Source organism: Crocodylus siamensis, chromosome 12 (assembly GCF_052110815.1).
Source record: "Crocodylus siamensis isolate JL-2025a chromosome 12, ASM5211081v1, whole genome shotgun sequence".
Taxonomy (NCBI): Eukaryota; Metazoa; Chordata; order Crocodylia; family Crocodylidae; genus Crocodylus; species Crocodylus siamensis.
The window spans coordinates 14,209,119-14,229,303 of NC_143406.1; the positions used below are offsets into that span (position 1 = coordinate 14,209,119).

At 40.6% G+C, this 20,185-nt stretch overlaps 1 protein-coding gene across 3 annotated transcripts in view; it reads left to right on the forward strand.

The window, feature by feature from the left end:
- PRDM16 (PR/SET domain 16) overlaps positions 1 to 20,185 on the forward strand; it is a 459,872-nt gene that overhangs the window by 119,402 nt on the left and 320,285 nt on the right. Inside the window, exon 2 of one of the 3 annotated variants that reach the window (XM_090024494.1) lies at positions 4,924 to 5,002. The exons of the other annotated variants lie outside the window; for them this stretch is intronic. The gene's annotated coding sequence lies outside the window, so the exon portion shown is untranslated. The remainder of the gene's footprint in view (positions 1 to 4,923; positions 5,003 to 20,185) is intronic. 3 annotated transcript variants of the gene reach the window in all.

A 20,185-nucleotide genomic window follows, 5' to 3' on the forward strand; every position in this document is an offset into this window, starting at 1 on the left:
GGACTGTGAGCAGGATCAGGCTCTTACTGTATATTACTTTAGCATTTGAATAGCTGTATATGTTAATACAATGGCTTGGTACAGACATTCAACAAGTTTGAGGTGGGATCACTTTAAGTTGTATGATTTTGTATAAGCGGTGTAGTTTAGCTTGGTAGTGAACAGAACAGATTCACCCTTTCGGGGAGCGGGGGTTGGACAACAAATCTTAGACCAGGTTCCACCATAGATTCATAAATTTGTAGATGCTAGGGTCGGAAGGGGCCTGAACAGATCATCAAGTCCAACTCCCTGCCCTGGGCAGCAAAGAGTGCTGGAGTCAGATGACCCCACCAGATGCCTATCCAACCATTTTTAAACCAGTCTGTGTGTTGCAAACTTCTGTTCTGTTCCATGTATAGACCAGTTTCTGATCACTTATACCATAAAAGTGTAATGTCTGTAACTGGGCAATATTTAAAAAAAATGGGTTTGAACAGGCATCTAACTCCATATTTAAGCACAAAATCAAAACATCCTGATTTTCAAAGGTCCCAATCACCTGAAGTTCCCTTTGCCCTTGATAACTGATGGGTACTTAGTACCTTCTAAAATCAAGCCACTGATTTTTGTGCTCCAGTATAGATTTAAGGGCCTAAAGTTTAGACTTGTAAGTTGGCTCTTGGGCAATGTCTCGCTCTGTTAATAGTGGATATATTTAAGCTCAGACAGTTTTGATAATAATTATTTTACTAATATTCAATCCGCAATTTAAAATCTGGATTAAAGACCTATTTGAGAACTTCAGGATTGCTGGAGTTCCTTATAAATCAAAAGCCTGATAGAAAGCACTGGCTGCTTTAAGCTGTATTGTATGCATTTCGGTAGTGCTAATACTTTGATTTTTGCAAGCAGACATACTTTAAACATATGGATAGACTTATTAAACCCTTCTGGTTTATGGACATGTTTGAAGTTAGGCCTAGCAGAATTTACCAGACTGGGAACCTGAGTAAATCAATTAATATTCAAAATCAGAATTGGTATAGATAGTGAATAGGAAAAACCAATCCTACACTTTTTGGACAAATTATTCACCAGTAACTCAGTTGGGATGCAAAACTAATTACCAGTAAATTAACTTAATAGTGGCAAGTGGGCGCACATTTTAGTTAGTCACTGGTAGATGAAGGTAGTGGGTATTTCAGCTCTGACATCTTTTGTTGAAGGGTTTATAAAAAAAAAAATGAAATCAAAGCTGTGGTTCTGCATCATGGGAGCTATATGCAGACTGTGTTTGGTGATTAGCATCTCTTACATAAAGTACTTTCAGTTCAGGTTCACAGAATTATTTCCCTGTTATCTTTGTCGTCGATGGTATTATTGTATATAGATTTTCACAGTAGTGTTCTGTTATTTTGGAGTAAAAGGGACCTGTTGTATTGTTTAAAACGCACTTGTTCCAATTCTGAGTACTTTCCATCTGTTTTCCTTTTTCCTTCCTCTTGATATGAACAGCATTTCCTCCGCCTCTCACTCTGCTGGTGGAATGGGGAGGGAGGTTGTGCAGAGCCCTGCGTTAGCTCTGTGTTACATGTAGATCATTGCCCAAGATCCCAGCCCAGCAGCTTCTGGTAAATAAGGAGGGGATCAGGCCCTTGTTTAATTATTTCAGAGACTGTGGATAAATCATGCATGGAAGGATTTATGTAAAGGGAGCCAAAGACTTTATACCCTTTAAAAAATGTGGGTTTTACGAGCAAAATATCTCTTAGCCTAGATTAGTGGAGACCATGTTTCTGCTATCTAATAGCTGTTGGGTGGCTTATGTGATGGGTGTTTGGCCCTGGGCCAGTTCACAGTGGATGAGGGTTCACATCACACAAATCACTGTTGCCGTTAGTGTTAATTGTCCAGACAGACGGGCATTTCTTGACAGCTTCAGTGAAGAGGCCAAAGAAACTGAGGTGGGTGTGGAGAGCTGATCCTTCTTTCACTGGGAGAAGGGGGGCTTTCCAAAGCATTTCTGTGGGAGATTCCTGGGATTCACTGCGTGGGAGAGGTTTGTCCTGCTCCTGTTTATGACCATTTGCAAATCCTGTTTATGCTCTGTCTGATCGGCAGATAAGCCGAGCTCCCAGACTATTGATCACTTTCACCAGGCTTCAGTTAAATTAGAAGGGGGAAAAAAGGAAACAAATGTGAATTATTTTGCACAAAAGGATCTGGGGAGCTAACTGGCCGATAGTGATGGAGCTGGGATTATAGCCTCTCCTGACCCCCAGGCTCTCCTAGCAGTTCTTATGTAACCTTGTCTTCCTCCTCAGAGCTGTATGGTGCAATAGATTTCTTTAAATTAATAATGCGTAAAAGGAGATTTACACCGCAGTGCTAAAATATTGTCTTTGCCTTTTATTCATGCATTTGTCACTGTAGTCTCTAATAGAGGTGTTCAGCAGGGGGATAAATAATGAAGAGAAAAAAATTCTGTCATAATCCAAGACCATTTGCAAATTCATCACCAATAGTCTTTTGGAAGGAAAGACAGAGAGAAATGAAAAATATGCACCCGTGCTAATATATCTCACTGATTTCCGTCTCCCATTTATTCAGAGAACCTACTTTGAGCTATGATAGAATGGGAATCCCAGAAATTGCCATTCCTTTTTTAGAGACAAGTCTGAGGCTGCTACTGAGCTCCCAAGCAACAGATCGAAAATTGGCAGGGAGCACTAAGTTAAGGTACTTAAAGTTAGGATGTAATGTACTCACCTTTCGTCTTGTTGATTAATTTGGGTTTCAGACATGTGTGAAGAACAGCAAAGGAAAGGGTCAGTGCTTCTTCAGCAGAGAAACCTCTATGAAAGTCTTTATTTTAATGTGCGGTGAGGGGGAGGACCCAAATGAACTCTATATATCATTTACAATTCTAAAAATATGTTGTGTTAATTTTATTCATGGTTAAAAATAAAGATGAATAAAACCATCCCCCCGCCAAGCTGACTGGAATACGTGACCTGGCTTATCCTGAATCCCAAATTCTATTAACTTTCAAGGAAAGAACTGTGACTTTTAAACTACGAAAGTCAGTTCTGATTGGAAATGGAAATGCCAGAAAAAAAGTTTCTTATTGCCATATTCTGAGATCTGTGATTCCCAGAAGTTACTTGTAAGTTTTATGAGGGAAAAAAGAATCTGGCTCCTGGCAGGCTCTTGGGAGTTTTTCAAGACTGCCTGGTTGGGGTTAGGAAGAAACTTAACATATTACTGCAAATATACATGATAGAGCATTTTACACCTTTCTCTGAAGTCTTTGGTACTGCTTAGGTTGCCAGGCTGGATGGTTTCTTGATTTAATGAGCCAGGCACTCCTTCAGGTCCTAGCATCTAAACTTGAACCTCCGCAGAAACAAGTAATCAGTGGCAATGCACCATGACTGCAAGTGTTCGCTTCTCCCTGGATAGGAGCCAGGAGTATTGTTTATAATGACAGTCTCTTCAAGTAAAGGAGACTCTGTGGTCTTTGGTGATGTTACTCAGTGAAGGTGAGGTGATAGCACCCAATGGGGAATGATTTGGGGCATGAGAACATGAGCCCAATTTGTATATGCTAAGGCAGGAACATCTTGTACAGGACCTTGTGAATTTAACAGTATGTGGACTGGGTAGGCAGGATCCACTGCTCTTTGGTGATGAATTTGCAAGTGGTCCTGGATCCTGACTTTCCCTCTCCCCTGCCAAGCTGGAGCTGTGTTGAAACCAGCAAGTGGAGTGAAAACAGAATGTAGTAGCACTCTGAGAAGGGGAGAGGATGAAATATATCGTAAGATAATAAAAAAATAAACCATTAAAAGGCTCTGTTTCCTATTATCATGTGGTTTTATGTTAATGAAGTTGTTCCAGGCCTGTTTGAGTTTAACTCAAGCAGGGGAATATGAGTAATATGAAAAATATGTGGGGATGAAGACCCTGAGTTAAAAAGTCTGTGTAACATTTAATGTTTTCATTCTACATGCATTTTAGGATAAAGTAAAAAGCAACCAGAAAGTGGCAAGGAAAAGACCTGCAGCTTTTTTTCTGCAGTCCTCAAATTGGTGCTTATAAATCTATGAGCACCCAAAAAAGGCCTGCGCAGATTCCAATGCATATGCACAATGGACAGTTGTGCATCTGGATGCCTGCTTGGTTGTACATTTATTCTCACTTTACCTCTGAGAATAGGTTCATAAATGCTGTGAACAAACCCCAGAATTTGGAGGGACACAGCTGAGTTCAGTGCATCCTGACGACATGCATCTGCTCGGGATGAGAAGTGGCAGTTTTTTCACTTGATAAATATTAAGTTTGCCCAAAAAATGGCATTTTGGTGGGGCCTGAAACCATTTGTAAATTCAGGGAGAATTTGGTGAAATGTTTTAGCTGGGAAAAAAAAAGGGGCAAACAACTTTAAATGTGCCTAACCATTTCATTGTGACTTTTTACAAACAATAATTTCTCCTAGGACATGCCAAAATGTTTTATTTTGCCATTTTCTAATGAATCTCTTTTACTTTTTATTTTAAAATAACATTTTAAAAAATTAAAATTGACCTAACTTATAAAAAAGATAATTAAACAGGGTTAAAAGCCCTGCTTGAACAAAATGATGCGGGTTGACCCTAAATGATTTTTTTTCCCAGTGGTTTCATTTGGCCAAAAATCCCCAGAGTTTAATATTTAGGTATGAGATGAATGGATTTATTTTTATGATTTTTCTCTGGTTCAGCCATGAACTGAAAAATTCATTATTTGCTCAACTCTGCCTAGAATTGTGGGAAGCTGAGGCTGGGGTTGACTCGGAAGAATTGACAACCGTTATCAAAATGGAGCTAACAAAGGAGGCAGTTCACAGCTTTACCATCTGCTATTCATTCATACCTGGATTTTTTTTCTCTCCTACTCTAGCAAGTAAGGGCTGAGGGGCTCAGGCATTAGAGTGCAGCAGTTAACCAGAAGAGAGGAGTCAAATTTGAACTGTTCACAGGTGGGTAAAATCATACAGTGAGATGTTTGTTTCTATAGTCACCGTCTTGGTGCCATTCTGGCTGCTTGAAACACTGAGCATCTAGCCAGCCAAAGGACTTTTTACAACTAACCCTCTCCTCTGCCTTCCTGCTAGAAATAACTGGGGCAGAAAAGCTATGGTTTCTGAATCCTCTACTTCACCTTAGATGGAGATGGGATGATTTTTTGTTCTTTTGCGGGGGAGAGAGCTGAGGTTTCTAAAAACAATGTATTAAAAAAAAAAGCAAGGCAAAATGGCCCATTTAAATTTAAACAAGCAAATTCAATTTTGCACCCTTGTTTTATTTAACAAGAGAACACGTATGAGAGCATATACATGGGTGCACATAAGTAATGTAAGAAATGCAGGGAAGAAAAAAGATGCTTTCAGGTGAGACAAGAAATGAAATCATTTAAGAGAGGAAAGAAAGACAAGGCCTGTTACAGCAGCTCAGGAGGACAAGCAGATGGAGCAGAGTGCAAGCCTGGAGCTTGTTGAAGTTTAAAGCTGCCTTGCTTGCATGTGAACATTTGAAAGAGAGAAAAGTTATTTAATAAGAAAGATACATTGAAAAGTATTCAACACTGTTCCCAAACCCATCTGGGAACAAGGAACCACACATTTGGGTCAGTTTAGTTTTTGATGATTTGTTGGAATTTTTTTCCCCTGAATTAGATAGCTTGTTTGGACTGTCTTGCGACTTTGCTGTCATTGGCTTGTGTTCAGCAAAAACCTTCTTTATGCGCTTAACTTTCAGCACATGAGTAACCCTGATCCAACCCCCACTGAAGCTGACTGAAGGAGTCATATTGAGTCCTTCAGTCATTATACACTTCAATATGCCCCTTCAGTAAGTATGCTCTTCAAGTTAACTCTGCTTGTATATGCTTAGCTGAATCAAGGCCTTCAAGGTAGATTTCCAACTTTGCAAATTTCTTCTTTTAGCAACTAAAATATTTTCGTAACCTTTTCACTCTTGTGCTTGTTTAAATTTCCAGTGGCGTATCAGTCCTTTATGGGGAGATGCGTGGTATACTATGGCTAGAATGCTCTTCTATGCGGTACTTTGTTTCTATTTTGCAGCGGTCAAGTGGTTACTAGGAAAAAAAAAGGTAGGGTTTATTCTTTGTGGGAGAATCTTCTGATGTGTCATATTAATGCTTGTAAGGCTCCGACAGGCTCAGCGTTCAACATAAATATGTCTCTTCCACAACGAATGTACAGTGTCATTAGTCCGAGTTATATTGATTGCTTTCAGAAACCTAATATTTTGGAGGTGTTTTTATGAATTATGGTAGGACAAAAGGTAAAAGAGGGGCTTTAATACCATGAACTTGAACCCTGCTAGAATTCACATGTGTGTATGGGCTATTTTGTTCCATTTGTTTCCAGTCTTACAAACTGCACTTATGAATTACATCCCGGTCACCTATCTGTCTAGTGGCATCAGTATAATAATATGTGATAAATGGGTGGGGAGTGGGGGGAGGGCGATTGTTTCATCTTCAGTTTTTTTGCTAAGTTTTAAAAAGCAATCAAACAAGAATCCTGTTTTGTCCCAGAGCAGATAAATGCTGTCACAGTTAATCAGAGGGACAAATTCTGCAATACTAGCAGCTTGGACTTCTTGGTCATTACTCAGAATAATATCTGAAAGTGACCATGAACAAGAATTTGTTCAAAACCCCCGGCTGGAGTAATTTTAGGCCATCTGTTGTTTTTTACTTTCTCTTTCAATAATAACCTGACAAATGCAACAACACTGAGACACCTGGCTGAGTGGATAAGATGACTGTTTCTTAAATCTGAAAATCACTTTCAGTAAGTTAATGAGTTAAGCGATATGAATCTTTGAAGTGAGTCTGGGAACTGGTAAGGCAATTAAAATGGTGAGATGGACCTTCTGGCTTGTTCCAGAAGGCCCCGGTTTCTTATTGCTCACCAATATCTAGTGGAGTTGATTTTAGTATGGCGGTCTCCAGCCATGTGCTTGTGCAGCGTTGAACCTGAACAGAATCACTGGTGGTGGTCGCCACATGTCCATGTCTTTTGTCCTGAGACTGAAGTAGAGGTCTCCCAGCAAGATTAGATGTACAGTATATGAGTCCTAGGGTGATGATAATTTGGGACTAAAACTAATGAACCCAGCACCAGCAACTAATGAGATTGCCTATAAGAGACATTGGGAGAGGTGAACACTCACTTTGCTTATGGCATCACAGGTGGGTACAGAAAACTGTATATAGACAAGGTTAGTAATGCTCACATCAGTGTTAGAGGTTGTAAATGGAACAAAACTACTGGGGATGAAACAATGTAAATTGGCCCACAGGCAGTCGCATTGGGTTGTCAACAGACCAGAGAAAATGGCAGCAGATGGAATCCTTTTTAGCCCCTGGTTATTACTGTATCCAAACCTTAGCATTAAACAAGAATATCACCTTGCCTTCTGTTTGGCTGAAATGAATTAACTGACAGGAAATCATGGATTTCCGAACCCAGATTTCCTCATAACATTCTTCCCTGGCAGTGGAGAATTAAACCGATGGAAGTGGGTAACAAGAAACAGGCCTTAAAATTATTCTGGATGGTAAAAACAAAATACCATCAACCTGTCTAGTAGCAGTCCCGCTCCTTTGCGGATGGCATTTTAGGAAAAGGCAAAATCTTTAACCCTAAGCCAGAGAGGAGAGGTGTGTGTAACCCTAAGCCAGAGAGGAGAGGTGTGTATGACAAAGTAGCTTTGAAGTGCTAGGTTACAATGGAGACAGAATGTATTATAAACAGAGGTAGTCATTTATTGCTAGCTCCTATTTAATTCTTTTATATTAATGGCTCCTCTAAGTTCTGACAATGGCATGAATTTTGGTACTTTGGCATGCATGCCTCTCCTCTTGGAAAATGCTGAGTGCATTTGTAAATTTTGCATTAAACATTTTTTCCCTAATAAAGAAATACTACTTCAAAACACCCAAACTTTCTGAACAAATTATTGAATACCTGTCATGAGTCTATTATCTTCATCACTGTGAATGGCCTCTCTGTTGAAACTGGTGCTTTCCAGTGGGAGTTGCAGGCTGATGGTACAGAGCAGGACTGAATGAATGCGGTTCCATTGCCCTTCCATGCACAGGAAAGCAGGAACATTCAGAGTTGTTGCAAAGATTTGCCATAATCCCTTCTCTCGTAACACTTATGTAAGTCTCTAATTTCCATGCATTTAAATAGAAGCTGCATTTGTTCAGACTTACTCTGTACTGGGGACAGTCGAGGTGAAATTTTTCACTGTCATTTTTAGCTCGTGTAAATAAATAAATAAATGCATGCTACTATAATAAGGTAAGTGTATTATTTACCTGGCCAGTTGTACCTATGTCATGATCACACACGTCTGAGTGACTCTCATTCCAGGGAGGTTTGCATTTTCAAAGCTAACTGCTGGATGTGGGTGCCTGTGGTTTTGGGTGTCCAAGCTGAGACTCTTTCACGTGGTGTTTGGAAGTTCAAAAGCGTTTCCTAAAGAAGTGGGCTGTGGGCTGAGTGAAGTTCACGTATTGCACTGTCAGTTCCTTCCAAATGGTGTTTGTAGCCATAATTGTCTCATTCTCTGAGTACTTGGGGTGAGGTCCTGAGTGAAACTGGACACCAGATTTGAAATGTGAGGGAAGGGAGGGGGAATTTGAAACTAGACTCAGCTTTGGTCGGCCATCATCCTCTACCCTGCTAACAGTGAATGGGACACGCACTCCTAAGTCAGCTAGACGCTTGAAAATGAATTTGTCCAAAGTGCTTAATGGAAACACCCCAAGGTAGAATGAAGGGCTGAGTTTATCCTTCCATCTTCTGTTGTGAACCTTTGTGCCTTCCCCAATTTCTGTATGTAGTGCACTTCAGCTTCACTGTTACTGACTATCTAATTTCTCTCTTTTTTTCTGCCTCAGCAGCTTAAAAAAAATCCTTTCTTTCCTAGCCCTGTGGCTGTGCTCTCCTTTCCTCTGCTCGTGTCCCAGAGCCGTGCTCGGGTCAGCAGCAAGCTAACGCTTTTGTCAGCGTGATTAATAGCGCTGTGGATTGTCGTTAATTCACTGGCTAATGACTGCAACTCTGGCCGCTCTTGGAGTAATCGGGTGATGTATGTGGGGAGCGCACACCTCATGGCAGAGGTGAAAATCATTTCGACAAGTCAAATATTGTCACAGGGAACAAATGGCTCTCCCTGTTAATAAAAATTAATGAATTTTTTTTACCGCTGGCCTGCTAAATGAAGCCGTAGAGTGACTGAGCGAAGGGGACAAGCTCGGTGGAATTAAGCACTTTATTTGATGGTTAAAACTATAAACATCTTTATTACGGTTGTGATAGGATGTGGCAAGTGTTGGGGATTTTGTTTGTGCTCCAAAGCGGTTTGCTCAAATGCACGCTCATTTTTTACAAGTGGGTGTGTGTGCAGTGTGCGTGTATGTGAACGTGGGAGCAAACGGCAAGTAAAAAAGACTTGAATTACTGTGAAGACGCAAAGGCAGGATAACAGCAAGAGTCACCTTCAAGCACATTCAGAGTGCCACCCCCTCTCTGGCTGGAGTAAACTGTGAAGTATTCACTTTCCTATCTTCTACCATCCCAAAATATCCAGCTGGCCCCATAGCACTCTCTTTTGCCCACCCAAGTCCTCTATAGCTCTTCCTCTTTGCACTGGAGGCCAGCATTCAGTGATGTCTGCCTGCTCTCCCTGGGTGAGTTGCAGCCTTTCCTATAGGCATGTTGGCTTCGGAAGCTACTGCAGCGTATGGGTGTGGATCAGCTCCCAGTTAGATGCAGGAAGCAGTGACCCCAGAGCAGCTGCCAGCCACTTGTTGTCATCTCCTTACCTGAAGCAGACACAGGTGTTTATTTGTCAACAAGCCACTTACCTGCCAATACTGGGCAAAAAAGAGAAGGGCTGCTTCACCTTTTCCAAAACATCACCTTTTTCTTATTCTGTCCAAAGCTGCTTACTGTTTTGAGCTAGTCTGTGCCCTGGATCTGTTCACGACTGAATTGGTAACATTCAGAGGGTGACAAAACTGCAGCCAGGCTTCCAACTGTAGCTCAGGATAGTGCAAGTTCTCTTCAATGGGGAAGTGCAGGTCATGAAAATTTAGGATCCTATAGAAACTTGTAGACTCGGATGCTTCAACTCTTGGTCCATTGCTTTCGGGAACCTGTAGTGTCCCCATTAGTGGCATTTCCATTATAAAGCTCAGGGCAGCTGCAATAGAGCCCTTTTATATACACTAGGTTCAACCTATATGCTCCTGCTAAGGGGGATTTGAAAATTGTAGTGCAAAATAGAAAGCAGAACCCACACAACCCTGCTGGAAAGCCTTATTCATTTTATCAAATATTTATAAAAAGCTCTAAAAAGAGATTAGGCCATTTTAAAGAGCCTTGAAGGGGAAGAAGAAAGACCTGTAGTAAGATCTCCCACTTCAAAGCTTTCACATAGTTGGCTTCCAACAAGAGCAGAAAAGCTAAAGGACTGGAGAAGGGAAAACAAGGGGGAAACCCTAAAAAAACACCCAAACGTTTCGCTGGACTGAATATTATGTACCCAGGTGCACTTTCCAGTCCATAAGGCACAGCAGTGATCCCACAGCATTTTGTGTTTTCCTCTGTTCTTGAGGAAAGGTTATTTTATGTGATGCATCCATTCAATTTCCTTCAAGGAATTCCTGAAAGTGAGTTTCTCTCCTCTAGTTAAAAAAAAAACAGCTATATTAAAAACAAAGAACAAAAAACCAAAAAAACCCCCCATCTTCTTAACAACTCGATGAGGCATCATCTCAAATTAAGTGAAGAAACTGCATTGTTTTTCGTTGTGGTTTTTTTGTATGGTCTTGGGTAGAAATTTTATTTATACACAAGCCCCCAAATTGTAGTAATCAAGGCCAATTAACTCAAAATGAGCCTACAAGAAAACCAGAAGCATTTTGAAAGTCACGTAGATTCGACCAATTGGGTATTAATGAAAATATATAACCTGTAAATCTTTTTAAAGAGCTGCAGGGTGGAGCAGACTCTCATTGTATCACTTGCTGGAACTATTGAGCACTGCGTTACTGAGGAGGAAGCATGGAAAAAGATCCTGGCTGGTTTTGGCCATTAAAGATCCCGTTAGGGTCTTAACTCCAGTTTCCTGAGCAACAGTACAAATGGGATGTTGGCTAATGCCACATTATCTAACTTAATTTCTACTTCAGGGTCAACTGAATATGGTGTCCTTCATTTCTGCCTTTTGAACTGTTAAGCAGTGTTATTGTGTTAGTAAAAGATCCTAAATTTCACTCCAGAGGTAACTCCATTTCTGAGATGCTAGAAGTGAGCTATATAATGGCTTAAATTTGTAAAGCGTTCTGGGGTCTCTGAAGATGACAGGTGCTGTGTACATGCAAAGTAATTGTGCTCCTTGTTAGAGTTATTGCTTTCAAATTTTTCTTTTCATACTGCACTCAGAAATGTTCTGGCATGTGTGCATTAGGCCTATTTTTTGGCTAAAAAATGAGGTATAGATTCTGTCACAGTCCAGTCCTAAGGGTGCATTAGCAAGTGCTGTGACTGGAAAACAGCTACTTGTATCATGCAAGAAGCAACAATAAACTATTAGGCCCTGAAGTTAAAAGCTACACTAACTTTATAGACTGAGAGATGTTAATCTCTTAATGGGTCATTATGTGGGCACAGGAACCTGTCTGCTTGGTGCTCATTGCAGGACTGGATCTACAGAAAGGCAGGTGAAAGCCTGATGCCATCCAGGCAAATATTCCTAGTTTGCTTGGGTGTGACAACCAGAGAGTGATGGCTCCTCTTAAAGTGACTGGGAGAAGAACGCTGAAGAGACTGAGGCTTTTTTGTTTTTTCTGTTGTTGTATGTTTAAAAATTCATTTTTATTTTTGCTGTTGTTTTAGTTAAGAGCTTGCCTTTTCCTTTAACTTCAGAGGACCTGATCTTGCTTGCCTTGAAGCCAGCAGCTGTCAAATATTTTTGATGAGTCTATTAGTGGTATATTCCCCATCATTTTCTGTTTCCATTTGCATGCTCTTATTAATGCCGACTTTGCATTTTAGTTGAAAATAACAATGCTAATCCTAAAACAATTCCTGCCTGATAAAGCAGCCATGCTGATCTTCAGCTGGATCAAGCTGTTGCTGTGCGTGTGTGTACGAGAAACTTGCTATTAGTGCGGAATAGGAGTGTTGTGTCTCCACAATAACTATATCTAAATCCCTGCACACCTGCGTGTATTTTTTTCATATATGTTATTTCCCAATATACTTGTCTGTAATTATCTCTATAAAACAATTTTTAAAACTGCATGAATCGCAATGAAAGTTACTGGCCCAGAAGAAGACATTCATTTTTAAATTTATGCTAAATGAATAAATGAACTGGAATGTGCTTGTTTCAGGGACAGTCAGTTTTGATGCTGATTGCAAGTAGCTTAGCCTGGTTTTCTCTGACTTGTCTCACTCTCAACTATCACTATCCTTTGCAACAGTGGACTGGGCAGTTCTGGCATGCATCTCTTTAACGCGGCTTTGAAAGTGTTACAATTCAGGAGGTGAAGAGTTAAGGCAGAAATAAAATCTTGAGTTCAGACTGTCAGCTTAGATAGTGCTTAGCAAGGGTCGAGGAAAAAAAGTCAGTTGTGATTTAGAAGAAAAACAGTGAGATTTGAGCAATTCCATGGAATACCTTTCCTAGCCCCGAGGCAAGTGGAAGTGGTATATTAACCAAGGAATAGAGCAGAGGAGGAAAAAGGCCAAATCACATTTCTTTGAAACAAAGAGGCTTTTTACCAGGAACAAGCCTTGATAAAAATTACAGTGGCATCGCAAGTCATTTCACCCGCTTTGCCTCAGGCTATATTAAAGCAATGAGGAAATAGGGGATGCGGCAGCCCTGAAATACAAATACTGGAGTCCCAGGAGCATTTTCAGTATAAATAATCCCTTTTAGAATAATGTATTGGCTTTAAATAGGGCCAGGTGGTGTATGCAACACCTCAGCTTGCTTTGGAAAATCTCTGATTGAGGCAGGGCACTGTTTGTCTACACATGCTGGTAGGTATGCAGTGAATTCTCCCTCATCTTCAAGTCCCCCCTCAACTGCAGATCATTTTGTATTTAGGCATTATGGAGATCAGCTCAGAAATAAAGGCATTGTTGTATTTCATTAAGTTAAGATTGTAAAAACAGAATGGTGTGGCGGGCAGGTTGGATGGCCCAATAGTTACAGTAGGGCTGGAGTGTTGCTGTGGCCATGGTTGTCTGTGACAGTCCTCCAAATGTACAAAAGGCGAGGTTTGCTTTGTGATAGCTTTCATTGGACCAACTGTATAGTTGGGGGAGAGATTATAGTGTTACAGCAAACACTTCAGTATTGGATGAATTCCCAATGGAAATAATCAGAGTTTGGGGTGTTTGCGCCAGAACTGACTTTGCTGCTTGGTATTTTTCCCTGTTATGTTAGGTATCTCACCAGTCACTGTGCCTCTCTGTGCCTTCATTTATCCATCTGTAAAATGGATAAAAGACTGACTGATTTCATGTGGGTGCTGTAAGGTATAACTAAAGGTTAGCATAATGTCCAGAAAGGAGCCTAAAATAAATTTGGTTGTATTATTATGCCTCTGTTATTTCTTGGATTTGCCATCATTCCCCTTCTGAACATTACAAGAAAAAACTCTAGAGGCACTTTCTCAGTTGGAAGAGACCTGTAAATGGGCTTTTTCAGTGAAGTAAAGCATTAGGATTAAACACATGCTTAGCACTTTGTCTGAGACTTTCTATTTTTTTTTAATAGAGAGGAAAGCCTGTCTTCAAAGAGCACTTCAGTGACCAGGAAAAAAAAAAATCTACAAAACGGTAGTCTCTATGGAGAGACGTTCACAATACAAACATTCATTGAAACCAGGAGATGAAACATGTTGAGGGAAAAAGAAAAGGGAACGCTCGGAGAACTGCATTTTAAAAATAGGTCTCATTGTGTTTCTCGCTGTCATCTTTTGAGATAAATTTTGTTTGTTTTAAATTTTATTTTTCCTGACTTTGATTTAAGCAGTTTCTGTGGCCCATTGGAGCAGTGATAGCTGGAGGAGAAGGTGCTTGGCACAGAAAGGGATTTTGCCTGAATTCTGAGTGGAGGGATCCTCCCCTGTTAGCCAAGCAAGAAGAAGCTTTTAGGAGTCTTCCTAGGGTACATTGCCAAGTTGTCCTCAGTCAACTGGTTCAAATCAGTAAGGTTAAATCTGGGCAGGGTGGGGAAGGACAGGGAACTGTTTTAAGTTATAAGTTCACCTCACCCAGGGAGGTAAGACATGGATCTGAGGGTCAATGTTGCCTCCTTTAATGCTTGTATTTAAGATCTTGTGATTTCCAAAAAAAAATTACAGCTCCTGGACGGAAGTGATTATGGGAGATTCCAAATTCTGTTTCCCTTATTATCTCTTTAATTAAGTTTCCAGCCTTTGGAATTGGGAAGAAAAGATTGAAAATCATTTTCGATGCTTTGGGACCAGAAGTACTGGGTTGGGTGGCATCATTACTTATGACCAGGCTTGGAGAGAGGTTAGAGTGATTCAATGGCGTTGGAATAAAACCTCCAAGTCAACCAAGACTTTCAAACCCCACTGATCGAGTGGAAGAGGTTTACAAAAGGCAATCAAGGCAGTTCCTGAATCCCGCACCCACTTCAGGAATCTGGGAGCCTCCTGCTTCAATCCTTAGTAGCTCTTAATATCCCTAAGCCTCCCAAATGAAGGTTGTGTTAGAGACTCAGTTTGTGTCTGTGTGTATGAGGCTTCCCTAGGTGAGATCTGTGTGGAATTTAACCAAAGATACTCCTCTGGGACGATTTTAGGCATAGAAACATTGCCTAGGCGGTAGTCCTCGCATATGCGCATGATTATAGATGAGTATAATGGCACCTTGTAGCGTCCTGACCATATCTCCCTTACCTGGGTGGGGTAGTTGTAAGTCCTTCCTAGTTTGAGAGCAGCAGCTAGAGGAGATCTAGAGTCCCATACTTCCTTTGCAGCCAGGGAGCAGCTTGGGGCATCCATCACTTCCCCAACTGAGGGCAGGAAAGAGCCAGTCCCACTCCAAGACAAGGGTAAGCAGCAGCCATGCCTAAGGACCTTGCCTCATCTTAGCCATCGACTCATGGGTAGAGCTCCAAGAAGCCTGAGTTTGACAGTCAAAGCACATCAAGTCTTTTGCTCCACAAGCTTTTTCCATGTGGTGGTGTTGTCAGTCTTCGTTTCTGGTAATCAGGGGATTTTCCTGTCATCTATGCAGAAATGCAACACATGTTCTTCAGTTTAATACTTTTGCATAACATGCCTACATGTCTGAGTCTTTCATGTTATCAAGCCTTAGGCCCTGGCACCTACCATTTTACAAGCTTTGCCATAGGTTTCCGTTCAGATGGGGTTCACACAGACTTCACGTTGAGCTGTACATGGGGAGAGACATCATTCTGAAGTGAAGGTCTGATACTTGGGGATGTAAGGAAGATGTAAGAAAAGCCTGGTGGGAGCTCACTTCACTGTAAATTCTTTTAAAACTCACATGAATCCAATCTTGATGGGCTTTGTACTGACCTACCAGGGATCAGCCCAGTGATGTGTGGGAATCCATAGCCTGATTTCTAAGAGTCTCAAGATGGAGAACCTAGAGCCCAGCTTTGAAAGCATTAATGTTGGAGTTGCTTGGATGAAGTCTGTACATTCAGGATCTTCTATAAGCAGGAGGGCTCTGCAGCCTACTTTTGCAAATGCCTTGGCTACTGATAGCTAACCTTCTCACACAAGAGGTTTCACAGATTTCTTGTATTAAAACAGATCCCACATGTGGTGAAAATTAACTTGTTTCAGCACAGAAGGTGGCTTAGAGAAATGTGGGTATTTCTCATTGTAAAAAAGACATCGTCGTCACTGTAACATGCTTTGAGGAAAACAGGAATTGCAAAGTGCAAAATTACCCCAAAGGGTGAAAAAAAATTAAGGAGAAAATTGTCACTGCATTTGCAGAGCTGTGGTGTTGAACACGTGATGTGAAACTGGTGCACTAGGGGGGATTTTTGTTTTTTGGTTTTTTTTTGCCCGGGCACAAAAAAATCCATCTGACATTGTTACTTGAATATGTGCACCTCTTTCCTCTTAAAATAGAGTTCTGCTTTTGACATCCACCTCACGGCTTAGTCCTGTGTCCTGCATTGATTCACTGATTCTCTTTTTATTCTGCAGAGTCTGTTGATACTGTCCCTTCCCTGTGCAGTGCCCTTTCCCTCCCTCTCTCTTTACATGCCTGGGGTATGTTTGTCTAGCTCACGTTAGGAAATATAAATTGTTATTGATTATTATTAATATTTAGCATGTTTGTGAGAATGTCTTTTCCCACTGCTATTAATCTGCTATGTTAATAATGCCAGGACTCCTGTTCTGGACCCTGGGGAACCCGCAGTGAGTGGAATGACAATGAGACAGTGACAACAGCAGAAAAGCTTTCACTTGGCAGAGATGTGAATTCCAAATGCAAGGTCTCCTTTTGGAGAGTTACAAATGCTTTATTCTTGTTCTGTAGTTTGAGGTCCAGGACTGAGGGAGAAATATCCAGCATCATTTGTTAGTTTTTGGAGAGCTAGGCTTACTGCATTTATTTATTTTATTTTTTTTAAATAGGCTGAATTTCTCTCACCAGGAAAAAAAAAAAATCTAACACTCTACCTTTTTTTCACTTTTCCAAGAGAGAACATTCTTTTAAGTTAGGGACAATGTCATGCTTTACCAAATTTGATGGGGAGGTTTTGTAGAGAATATAATTAAACTAGCAAAAAGTAATTACCATTTTCCTCTACGAATCAAGGCTTTCCCCTCATGTCTTGTCTTTCCTAGATTCAGTTTCTGCTTTATTAACTGTGTATATTTTGTGCTCCCAAATTTGCAAAAAAAAAATGGTTAACATCAAGTACTGGAGCTGAAATATACACTGCGCATTTCTTTTGCTGCTTTGTCATTGGGAGTTAGTTTTAGCAGATGATATAGTCATAAAAATCCCCAAAGACTGATATTTTTTCCAGTGGCACTGGCTTTGATAATGAAATATCTTGGCCATATTTAGTTCTTTAAAGATACCTAATATGATCTGCTATTTTGGCTTTGCCATGAGCTGTTTTTTGAATGTTGCAGAATTTTAAGAAACAGGTTCATGCACTTCAAATTCAAACATAATATGGAGAATATAAAACACATAGGGAAGCATTCAGGTAAAGTTTAGCTGCAGACAGCAACCTTCAGTTAATAAGACTTTGATTCTAATAGGCTCTTCTGTGAAAATATTTTTGATGCCTGGCTGAACTAGACTTTTACTGGAAATATAATACTGGCATTTAGTGGAGAGTTATTTGGACACTCTCCCTGCTGGTTTTACTAGGGGAAAATGTGTATTAAGGAACACTTTGAAATATTGTTACAGGCTTTACTCTCCCTTCTGCCAGCAGAAATCCTTTAATAAAAGAAAACACTTAATTTTGTTTTTAAAACCAGTGGCACTTTAAAGCCTTTTCTCTTTACAATGAACTTCTGCAGAGATGTTTTTAGAACATTTATTTTAAATGCGATTATCTAACTCATCAGTTCCACTTTTGTCATTATCAATTCTTGTTACTTCTACTATGTGTAGATGTGACCTTTTTCCAAAAGAATTGTAGCCTAACCTAGGGGAGGTGGAGGGATTTAGGGTAAATCAGAACAGATTTGAACAGTGGCTAAAAACTTGAACTGTACCTTGGCTTAAAATTAAAATGAGCCATTGAGAAGCAATCTCTCTCTTTCTTTCTCTCTCTCTCTCTCTCTCATTTTTTTTGGTCATATTCCGCCACTTCTGAATATTTCTGTGCTTCCCAGGTTTACCCAGGATTGAGAGCCTTAAAATACCTTCAGAAAGCTGTTCTCACACAAGGCAAGGGGTCAGAAAAGGTATACCAGTCACAAGCTTATATATAGTTTGATGGCTGGATAACGTGGATGCTACTGAGGTCTGACAGTCAGGTTCAGTAAGAGCCATGGAAGTTGTTACACCTGTTGTTCAAGAAAAGCATTTCAGAGCTGGTCCTTTCATTTTGTTTTCTGTGATTGTACATGAGGGAAAGATTAAATGAAATCCCATATCCTCTCAGAAGCTAATTTCCAGGGCATGTATGAATATGAATTTTCCTTAAGTAAGACTGCAAAAATGAATGTCTGGGGATCCCATATTTCACACAAATTTTATTAGGATGCGTGTTTCAGTTCCAAAAAGCAGCATTATGTAACTGTTAGAAGGGGGGGGGGCCTGGGAATTAGGATTCCTGAATTCCATTCTTTGTGTTGTCTGTTGCTTCTGTAAGCGAGGCCTCATCATTTCTGGTGCCTCCCATTACTCTTCAGTAAAATTAGCATCTATACCAGCCTCCTAGGCATGCTGACTCTTAATTTTTTGTATAGTGGTGTTAGACTATCTAATAAAGCACTAAAGCAAATGAAAATATGCTCTGTGTAATATTTATATAATAGATGGAAAATGTATGAAATCAGTTGTCCAGTTATAAGAGGGAGATATGAGCCATGGATATACAGGGCCTGTTGTCTGGATGTTGATTAGATGCTAGTACCTATTCAGTTTTTATGGATTCACTCCGGCCACTGTCTCACCATAGTCGCATTTATTCCCTCCATGGATTTGAGTGGGTTAATGTTTCCAGAAGCAAAACATGAAATGCATATGCAGTAACGTAAAGAGGTGTGCGTGAGTGGGGCACTAGCTCTAGACTCCCACTTAGAAGAGATGCATGCATGGCAGCTACCGTCAGTGCCAGCCCAGCTGTGGCTGCAGCCAGCTGAGCCCCTGTCACCACTGCTGCCACCCAGCACACAGCCCTCTGTTCATGTGCACAGTAGTGCTGGTAGGTGATTGGACATTCAGTTGCAAGAGAAATGATGCCACGTAGCCTACATAACCAATTGTATCTTGAATAATGAATTTCACACATCAGATCCTAACACTGAATTCTTCCTAATGATCTCAGATAATTAATGCAAGGAAATTATGGTCACCTCGCATGTATTCCAGGAACCATAAAAACTGGCACAGTTTGCCAAGTAACTTACATGAATGCCTAAGTGCTCGGCTCTAGCATCACCCATTACTCGGCCACCATGACAGAACACAAAAGGAGGAAGAAGAATCACACACGACTGAATGGAGTATGTAGCATTATTCCCAGCTGGAAAACTGCCCATCAGATACTTACCCCGACTATTGAAAAACAGAGACAAACATACCAAGCTACAGCAGGAAGTCTGCCAGATAAATACAGATTGGGACCAAATCATTAGATATAAAGTTATAATTCAAGATGGAAGTAAACCATATAACTTTCTGTTGGCACTGCTACATCAAGTTCTTGGTAGGGCTCAGTTTCCCGCACGCCGTTTTTCCTTTGGTGCTGATCTGCAATCTTTTTTTTGCAACTTCTTGGGGTTTCCGTGAATGAGTGAAGGAGATATTTCTAAATGATCTGCTGCATAGTGCAATCTACTTCACCTTCTGTAGTGCTCCCAGAATTGTACAGAAGACTTCACAGAGTACTGTCCAAAAGTCTAAGAACGATTTAGGCCGCTGGAAGCATGCATGTGTCGATCCATGTTTATTGGCAGTTTCCTGAATACACTGCTTTGTGATCAGCATCCACTGGCAGGCAATGTAGCAATTTGCTTGTACAACTGACCTAGAGGTGAGAAATTCCTGCAATGAACTGGGGAAAACCAGCCGAGTGAGTTCATGAATGTGAAGTAACTAACTTTTTGAACCTCCATCCTGAGTTTATAGCCGTGACAATAAAACTACTGTTGTAAGCAGATCAAGGAAAGGAGAGCATTGCTACACGGTTAAATGGATTTTACCTTTTGGGATGATTCCTAGTGAACCGAAAGGTGTACTCATCCCCACGACTGGCGCTAATTACCATGTTTACTAGGGCTGTGCGAAGCTTTGGTCCCGGATTCAATTCAGCGGAAATTTGGCCTAGTTCGGTGGCCAGATCTCCAAATCTGAATCAAATCAGAGGACCCTTTAATCTCTCCG